This window comes from Oncorhynchus mykiss, chromosome 14, assembly GCF_057628025.1.
Source record: "Oncorhynchus mykiss isolate SJ-2025 chromosome 14, ASM5762802v1, whole genome shotgun sequence".
NCBI classification, from domain to species: domain Eukaryota; kingdom Metazoa; phylum Chordata; class Actinopteri; order Salmoniformes; family Salmonidae; genus Oncorhynchus; species Oncorhynchus mykiss.
In genome coordinates, this window is record NC_143035.1 from 24733140 (window position 1) to 24741562 (window position 8423).

Consider the following 8423-nt stretch of genomic DNA (forward strand, 5'->3'; position numbering starts at 1 on the left):
AGTGACACAATCTATTGTTTGTTGTTTACTCAGTAATTTGTTGAAGCACCTTTGGCACTGATTAGTCTTAAATATTCTTGGGTATGGCGCTACAAGCTTGGCACACCTGTATTTGGGGATTTTATCCCATTCTTCTCTGCAGAGCCTCTCAAGCTCTTGTCAGGTTGAATAGGGACCAGTTCTTATTCTCTAATAAGAGTCCCTCAACTTAAACATTGAACAGGAAGGACAAACATTACAGGTTTGGCTTATATATTTTGAAATAACTTTTATTAAAAACAAGAACAGTTTCTATGTCTTAGCTTGTCTTTGTCAATAATTTTTCTTCTAAGCAACCACACATGGACAACACAACATGGACTTGTTTGAGTTCAAATAAAGGCAGTTCCTTAAAAGTTTGGCTGCAACCATTTTTGACCGTTATCTTTCTCAGCAGACCACTTCCTCTGTAGGCCAAAGAGAAATTGTTTGTTTAAAGGCTCAATATATTTGGTACAAAAACTCTAAAAAACAGTGGTGTAAAGTACTTAAGGAGTAATGCTTTAAAGTACTACTTAAGTCATTTGGGTAGGGTATCTTTACTTTTCAAGTAATATACTTGGCTACTTTTACTTCACTACAATCCTAAAGAAAATGATGTACTTTTTACTCCATACATTGAGAGTTGGAGCGTACCCCTGGCTATCCGAAAATAAATAAAACACTAGAAAATGTGGCTGTCTCCTTTGCTTTGAAATGATTTATACTCTTCGATTTTGTAGTGTTTTATTCATTTACGGATAGCCAGGGGTACGCTCCAACTCTCAAACAACTCTCAGGCAGTAGGGATGACCAGGGATGTTCTCTTGATAAATGTGTGAATTAGACAATTTTCCGGTCCTGCTAAGCATTCAAAATGTAACAAGTACTTTTGGGTGTCAGGGAAAATGTATGGAGTACAAAGTACATAATTTTCTTTAGAAATGTAGTGAAGTAAAAGTAGCCAAGTATATTACTTGTAATGTAAAGTACAGATACCCCCAAAAAATGAATTAAGTAGTACTTTAAAGCATTACTCCTTAAGTACTTTACACCACTGTTTTTTGGAGTTTTTGTACCAAAGATATTGGGTCTTTAAACAAACAATTTCTCTTTGGCCTACAGAGGAAGTGGTCTGCTGAGAAAGAAAACCATCAAAAATAGTTGTAGCCAAACTTCTAAGGAACTTCCTTTATTTTAACTCAACCAAGTCCATGTTGTGTTGTCCATGCATGGTTCCTTAGCTTAGTTTTTCTCAGTCATGTTTTTCTTCTAAAACAATGGTATTATTGTAGTTATAGTTATCAAGAAACTGTTCTTGTTTTTAATAAAAGTTATTTCGAAATATAGACAGTGCCTTGCGAAAGTATTCGGCCCCCTTGAACTTTGCGACCTTTTGCCACATTTCAGGCTTCAAACATAAAGATATAAAACTGTATTTTTTTGTGAAGAATCAACAAGTGGGACACAATCATGAAGTGGAACGGCATTTATTGGATATTTCAAACTTTTTTAACAAATCAAAAACTGAAAAATTGGGCAAAATTATTCAGCCCCTTTACTTTCAGTGCAGCAAACTCTCTCCAGAAGTTCAGTGAGGATCTCTGAATGATCCAATGTTGACCTAAATGACTAATGATGATAAATACAATCCACCTGTGTGCAATCAAGTCTCCGTATAAATGCACCTGCACTGTGATAGTCTCAGAGGTCCGTCAAAAGCGCAGAGAGCATCACGAAGAACAAGGAACACACCAGGCAGTTCCGAGATACTGTTGTGAAGAAGTTTAAAGCCGGATTTGGATACAAAAAGATTTCCCAAGCTTTAAACATCCCAAGGAGCACTGTGCAAGTGATAATATTGAAATGGAAGGAGTATCAGACCACTGCAAATCTACCAAGACCTGGCCGTCCCTCTAAACTTTCAGCTCATACAAGGATCACTCTGGATGAACTGCAGAGATCTACAGCTGAGGTGGGAGACTCTGTCCATAGGACAACAATCAGTCATATATTGCACAAATCTGGCCTTTATGGAAGAGTGGCAAGAAGAAAGCCATTTCTTAAAGATATCCTTAAAAAGTGTTGTTTAAAGTTTGCCACAAGCCACCTGGGAGACACACCAAACATGTGGAAGAAGGTGCTCTGGTCAGATGAAACCAAAATTGAACTTTTTGGCAACAATGCAAAACGTTATGTTTGGTGTAAAAGCAACACAGCTGAATACACCATCCCCACTGTCAAACATGGTGGTGGCAGCATCATGGTTTGGGCCTGCTTTTCTTCAGCAGGGACAGGGAAGATGGTTAAAATTGATGGGAAGATGGATGGAGCCAAATACAGGACCATTCTGGAAGAAAACCTGATGGAGTCTGCAAAAGACCAGAGACTGGGACGGAGATTTGTCTTCCAACAAGACAATGATCCAAAACATAAAGCAAAATCTACAATGGAATGGTTCAAAAATAAACATATCCAGGTGTTAGAATGGCCAAGTCAAAGTCCAGACCTGAATCCAATCGAGAATCTGTGGAAAGAACTGAAAACTGCTGTTCACAAATGCTCTCCATCCAACCTCACTGAGCTCGAGCTGTTTTGCAAGGAGGAATGGGAAAAAATGTCAGTCTCTCGATGTGCAAAACTGATAGACATACCCCAAGCGACTTACAGCTGTAATCGCAGCAAAAGGTGGCGCTACAAAGTATTAACTTAAGGGGGCTGAATAATTTTGCACGCCCAATTTTTCAGTTTTTGATTTGTTAAAAAAGTTTGAAATATCCAATAAATGTCGTTCCACTTCATGATTGTGTCCCACTTGTTGTTGATTCTTCACAAAAAAATACAGTTTTATATCTTTATGTTTGAAGCCTGAAATGTGGCAAAAGGTCGCAAAGTTCAAGGGGGCCGAATACTTTCGCAAGGCACTGTATATATATATGCCAAACCTGTAAGGTTTGTCCTTCCTTTGAAATTATTTATACTCTTACATTTACTTTTGATACTTAAGTATATTTAAAAACAAACACTTTCAGACTTTTACTCAAGTAGTTTTTTATTGGGTGACTTTAACTTGAGTCATTTTCTATACTCAAGTATGACAATTGGGTACTTTTTCCAACACTGCCGAATAGCAAGTCCTGCAGGCTCTCTCTTTTGTCTTATTTTGATTATTGTCCCATCTTGTGGTTGAGTGCTGCAAGGAAAGCCATAGTAAAGCTGCAGCTGGCCCAGAACAGAGCGGCACATCTGGCTCTTCATTGTAATCTGAGGGCTGATATAAATACTATGCATTCCAGTCTCTCTTGGTTAAGGGTTGAGAGACTGACTGCATCACTTCTGCTTTTTATAAGAAAGATTCATGTGTTGAAAATCACAAATTGTTTGCAAAGTCAACTTACACACAGCTCTGACACACACACTTAACCCACCAGACATGCCCCCAGGGGTCTTTTTACAGTTCCCAGGTCCAGAACAAATTCAACAAAGCGTAGGGTATTATATAGAGCCACTATTGCATGGAACTCCCTTCCATCTCATATTGCTCAAGTGAACAGCAAACCTTGTTTCAACAACCAGATAAAGCAATACCTTGCGGCACAACGCCTCTCCCCCTATTTGACCTAGATAGTCTGTGTGTATGTATTGATATGTAGGCTACGTGTGCCTTTGGTATAAGTTAATGATCTAGTTCTGTTCTTGTCTATTAATGTTCTGTATTATGTCATGTGTCATGTTTTGTGTGGACCCCAGGAAGAGTAGCTGCTGCTTTTGCAACAACTAATGGGGATCCTAACAAAATACCAATGCAGCCATTTTTATCTCAATATCAAATCATTTCTGGATAACAACTAGGTACCGTACTGTGATTTTAAAAAAATTATCTGAACAATGAGCAATTTTTCAAGCAAGAATTTTGCTCTGACTTTCAAATAGCCCTTACATTTCCCTTACACTAAAAGGGTGTTATCATATTTTCACAGTAAATCACTGGGCCTTTAAATTAATACCATGGTCTTAGCTTGTCTTAACATATTAGATTATAGTGATAGGGGAAATAACCTATACAGTTACGTATCAGAATATTATTTTTGATGATATATCGTATTGTTTTGACTATCGCAATATTATTTTTGCGCTGTTGGCTGTACCTGCACCAAAACTCCAGTATTTTGCCTTCATAGTTTGTTCTCCATCTTCTTTTTAAATAGGGAGCTAATTTGTTTTCAGCACTTTTATTTCCAATACTGATCAAAACCAGTTTTCTCACGGCTCTTGTCCCTCTGGTATCAGGATAAATATGACAATGAGTCACCGATTTTATGCTATGTATTTTTTATTAGCTAAGCAATAAGTGGTAAATGCAATTTTCGTATATACGGGCTCCCACCTCGCAGGGCAAAACAGAGAACTGACTTGTTCTTGACAAAGATAATATAAATATACTCTGACAGAAATAGTTCCTGCTTCCGAGCCGGCCTGTCAGAGTAGAGACTGGGCGTGGTTTAGACTCACCCAGCCTATCGTTGATTGTTGGCGCAGAGCTGGTCCCAGCCCCCTAAGCGCTTCAGCGGTCAGTGTTGTAGCTGTGCAGAATATGCAGTTATCAGGCACCTGGCTCCATTTATCTAACAAAATACAGTTTGCTCTCGCAACACTACGTTCTGAATGTGCCACCCCCAACTTATTGCACAGTTCCTATCTTCATGTTATTCTGTATTTTTTCCATCATGAGAAAGGCCCATGGCCCTGAAACTGTTAACAATGTCTCAAGTCAGCTTTGTTGCATAACACATACATCCACACAGGCTGATTTTATTTTATGTTAAAGGGACAGTGTACATTTATCACAGTTGTGTGTGTGTCTTTTGGCAGGGTATTTAATAAGTATTTTGGGGAAACACGAATGTCGAAGACATGAAACATCGAGACAAATTATTTGAGTTTGAGGGGATTATCATAATTATTAGGTTTTGTTTTTGTAGTAAATGTTTTGGGTTTAAGGGGATTTCCATGTTCCCAGAGACATGATATCTTAAAGGGGTACACTCACATATGAAATATTCTAAGTTTTTATTTTCTGAGTCTTAATTAAATAGGTGAAATCTTTTGATAAAGGAATGTTGTTTAATATAGTAAGGAACACTTCTTTGGAGGGGTGGTATGACTTATGACCTCCATTGTAACTTTCCTTTGTGGTCTGATCAGCCTCATTGGAAAGCCATTTGGATGGAGAATCTAGGGTCATTTGTAATACTGATATTAAGGTAATTTAATACAAAAAGGCAGTGAAATTTAAGTTATAGTGTCATTATATTTTCTCTGATGAATGTGGTGTGAAAATTAGCTAGGATAAGTTTTAATTATGGTAGACTCATGTTAAGTATTTGGGACATATTTTGAGCCAACAGGGCATGGAAGAAATTAAGATATTTGTGTTTGGTTTTAACACCTGTGTACAGGAGTGACAGTGTACCTGTGTAATGGGGGAGGGTGTCCGTATGGGGATTGCATGATAGCCAACTTGAGACAGTTCTGGGATTGGAGAAGAGGGTATCCTTGTAGCATAGGGGATCCCACAAAGGTGGATAGGTTTTCCATGATATGGGGGAAACCTGGGAGCACTGTTGAACTCTGTAAAGGTAATGAAATCCTACTAACCATCAAAACCATTAAGCTCTCTGATGCAGGCACTTACACCCTCGGACTACAAAGGACGGGACAGACACGATGGGTGTGTTTTCTATTAAGGTGCTGCCAAAACCACAGAGGTCCCAGACGAACCAGAGCCAGACACACTCCTCTACCACCCCTGGACCGAGCCTACCACCCACCACCACTGTGTCAAATCTCATTCAGGTAATTAACGTTAGAGACTATTCAGCTATTGATCAATTAGGCACTGAGACTGGTTTTGATGGTAGGGACAATTTGTGGCTGTCTTATATGAGGTATACAGCTAAGACCCTGAAAAGAAAGGACTGCATTATCTGTGGTAATGCTAGACCTGTTCTGGCTACACACCCATTTGCTATAGGAGAAGGAGAGGGGTGGTTGTGTATTCTGAGAGGTTTTTACCAGGTTCAGCCCAATTCAACTCTCTGTTCCTCTTTGAGCCTTGTGTTTCCTATAGTACCTCCTCATCGGGCCCCTTGGGGTGTTAAGGCATATGGGGGCAATTACAGTTGCATCACAGGTACAGGTAATGACATTGATTATGGGAGATTGCCTGAAGCTGATTACAGTAGTAACATAACCATCAATGCCACTTGGCCAGTTGCAGGCCTAAACCAAACTAGTGGTCTGGCTGATGTGTGGTGGATCTGTGGACCCAAAAGAGTGCCGAGACCCATTCTTAGAGGAGACTGGCAAGGTATGTGTACTCTGACCAATTTGATAATTCCACTGACCATTTTTGATGTTACTGCTGAACAGCTGTTGGGCTCTGTATCCAGGGGACCTGAAAACATTACATCCCATGGGAGACATAGATGTAGTGCTCCATGGACAGAGGATGTAGTTGACATACACACTAACCTGTTGGGGGTGCCAGTGTGGGTTCCTCATGAGTTTCAGGCCTTGGATAGGAATGATGGACTCTGGCACTTACTACCTATTATAGGTCCAGCCATAGTGGATGTAAGACAGACTGCATGGATTAATTATATCTACTATAATCAACAGCGTTTTGTGAATTACTCCCGTGATGCACTCACTGGTCTGTCTGAACAGCTTGAGGCCACATCTAGGGTTGCCAGACAGAATAGACTTGCTTTGGATATGCTTCTTGCCAGTCAGGGGGGTGTCTGCAAGATGTTCGGTGAACAATGTTGCACGTATATTCCTAATAACACCAGTCCAGATGGTAGTTTATCTAAGGCCCTTAGTGGGCTTGATGCACTATCTGCTGAGATGAGGACCATGGCAGGGGTGGAGGAGTCTGGACTGTTCTCTTGGTTGGGAGCCTGGTTTGGTAAGTACACTGGTATGGTGGTTACTGGATTTCTGACCCTAATTCTTGTATTTTTATTATTGATGTGTTGTGCTGCTTGCATCATACCGTGTTTTAAGAAGTCTGTTACAGATGTGGTGAAGGCTTCAGGCATGATGCCTTTGCTTGATGCTCCAGTTGGAGATGCTGATACTGAATCATGCTTTCAGGGGAGGATGAGACTGACTGAGGATGACCCATGGTATGCTGTGGGTGAGGTAGTAGAATAAATATTACACCACCACAGTTCCTTGTTTTACATTCTTTTATGATAGGTTTTCTTTCCAGTATGTTTGTTCTTCCTGTTGTGAAGGTTTGGAGTCCCTGGGTGGCATGGTGCCCACCTGGTGCAGGATAGGAGGTGCTGAGAGAACCAGATGGTTTATAATAATGCTTTGCTCTCTTTTACTCTGTTTTCCATTACCAAAGTTTTATCTTACATGTCAATAAACAGTAAAGTCTTATCCTGTTTTTGTCTAAAGGGGGAGACAAAAGTATATATCACTTGTTGATTTGTATTTTTTCTTGGATTATTTTTCTTTGCTGTTTTTCTGTAAAAAAAAAATAATAATAATAATAATAATTACGTTTTATTAATAATAAACGTTTTATTATTTTCATGAAATACTATTAACATGTTGGGACCGCTGAAATAAAGGATAATGAGTGACACCCTAGCGGGTGTCAAAAGGGGGACTTAAATTTAACACCATTTTCTTTTATTCTGTTTTTAAATGAGCTGTTGTTCTCTTTTGACATGAGGGTTTTAAGTTCCTAGGTGGCTGGTAGCCAATCTAGTACATAGTGGGATCGAATGGAGGACATGAAGGTATTTTAAACTTTGTAACTGTTATATGATTCATTGCTGAATTTTTGTTCACACCCTTGGAGGTGTGAAAAGGGGGGATTGTTGGATTCTGTGTTTTACATTATAGCCATTACCATATATATGATTGAATATTATCTGCTGTTGGCTTGTGTGGATGTATGTATGTGTTATGCAACATAGCTGACTTGAAACATTGTTAACAGTTTCAGGGCCATGGTCCTTTCTCATGATGGAAAAATACAGAGTAGCATGAAGACAGAAACTGTTCAATGAGTTGGGGGGGGGGGGGCACATTCACAAAGTTGCATTTGTCATGTATTACTTAGCTAATAAAAAATACATAGTATAAAATCGGTGACTCATTGTTATATTTATCCTGATACCAGATTCGAATTTACGCAACTCTAACAGTGTAAGCACCTTTTCACTAGAAACTTTCTTGTGTTCAAAATACCGTCAGTGCGAAATAGCTAGAAAGCTTTCGTATTTCCACTTGGCTGTACGTACCTACGGTTACGAGAACGATAAATCAAGTGCAATACCTGAGTCGGCCTGTGTCGAGCAGCAAAACACCGGAAAGCTTCTAGC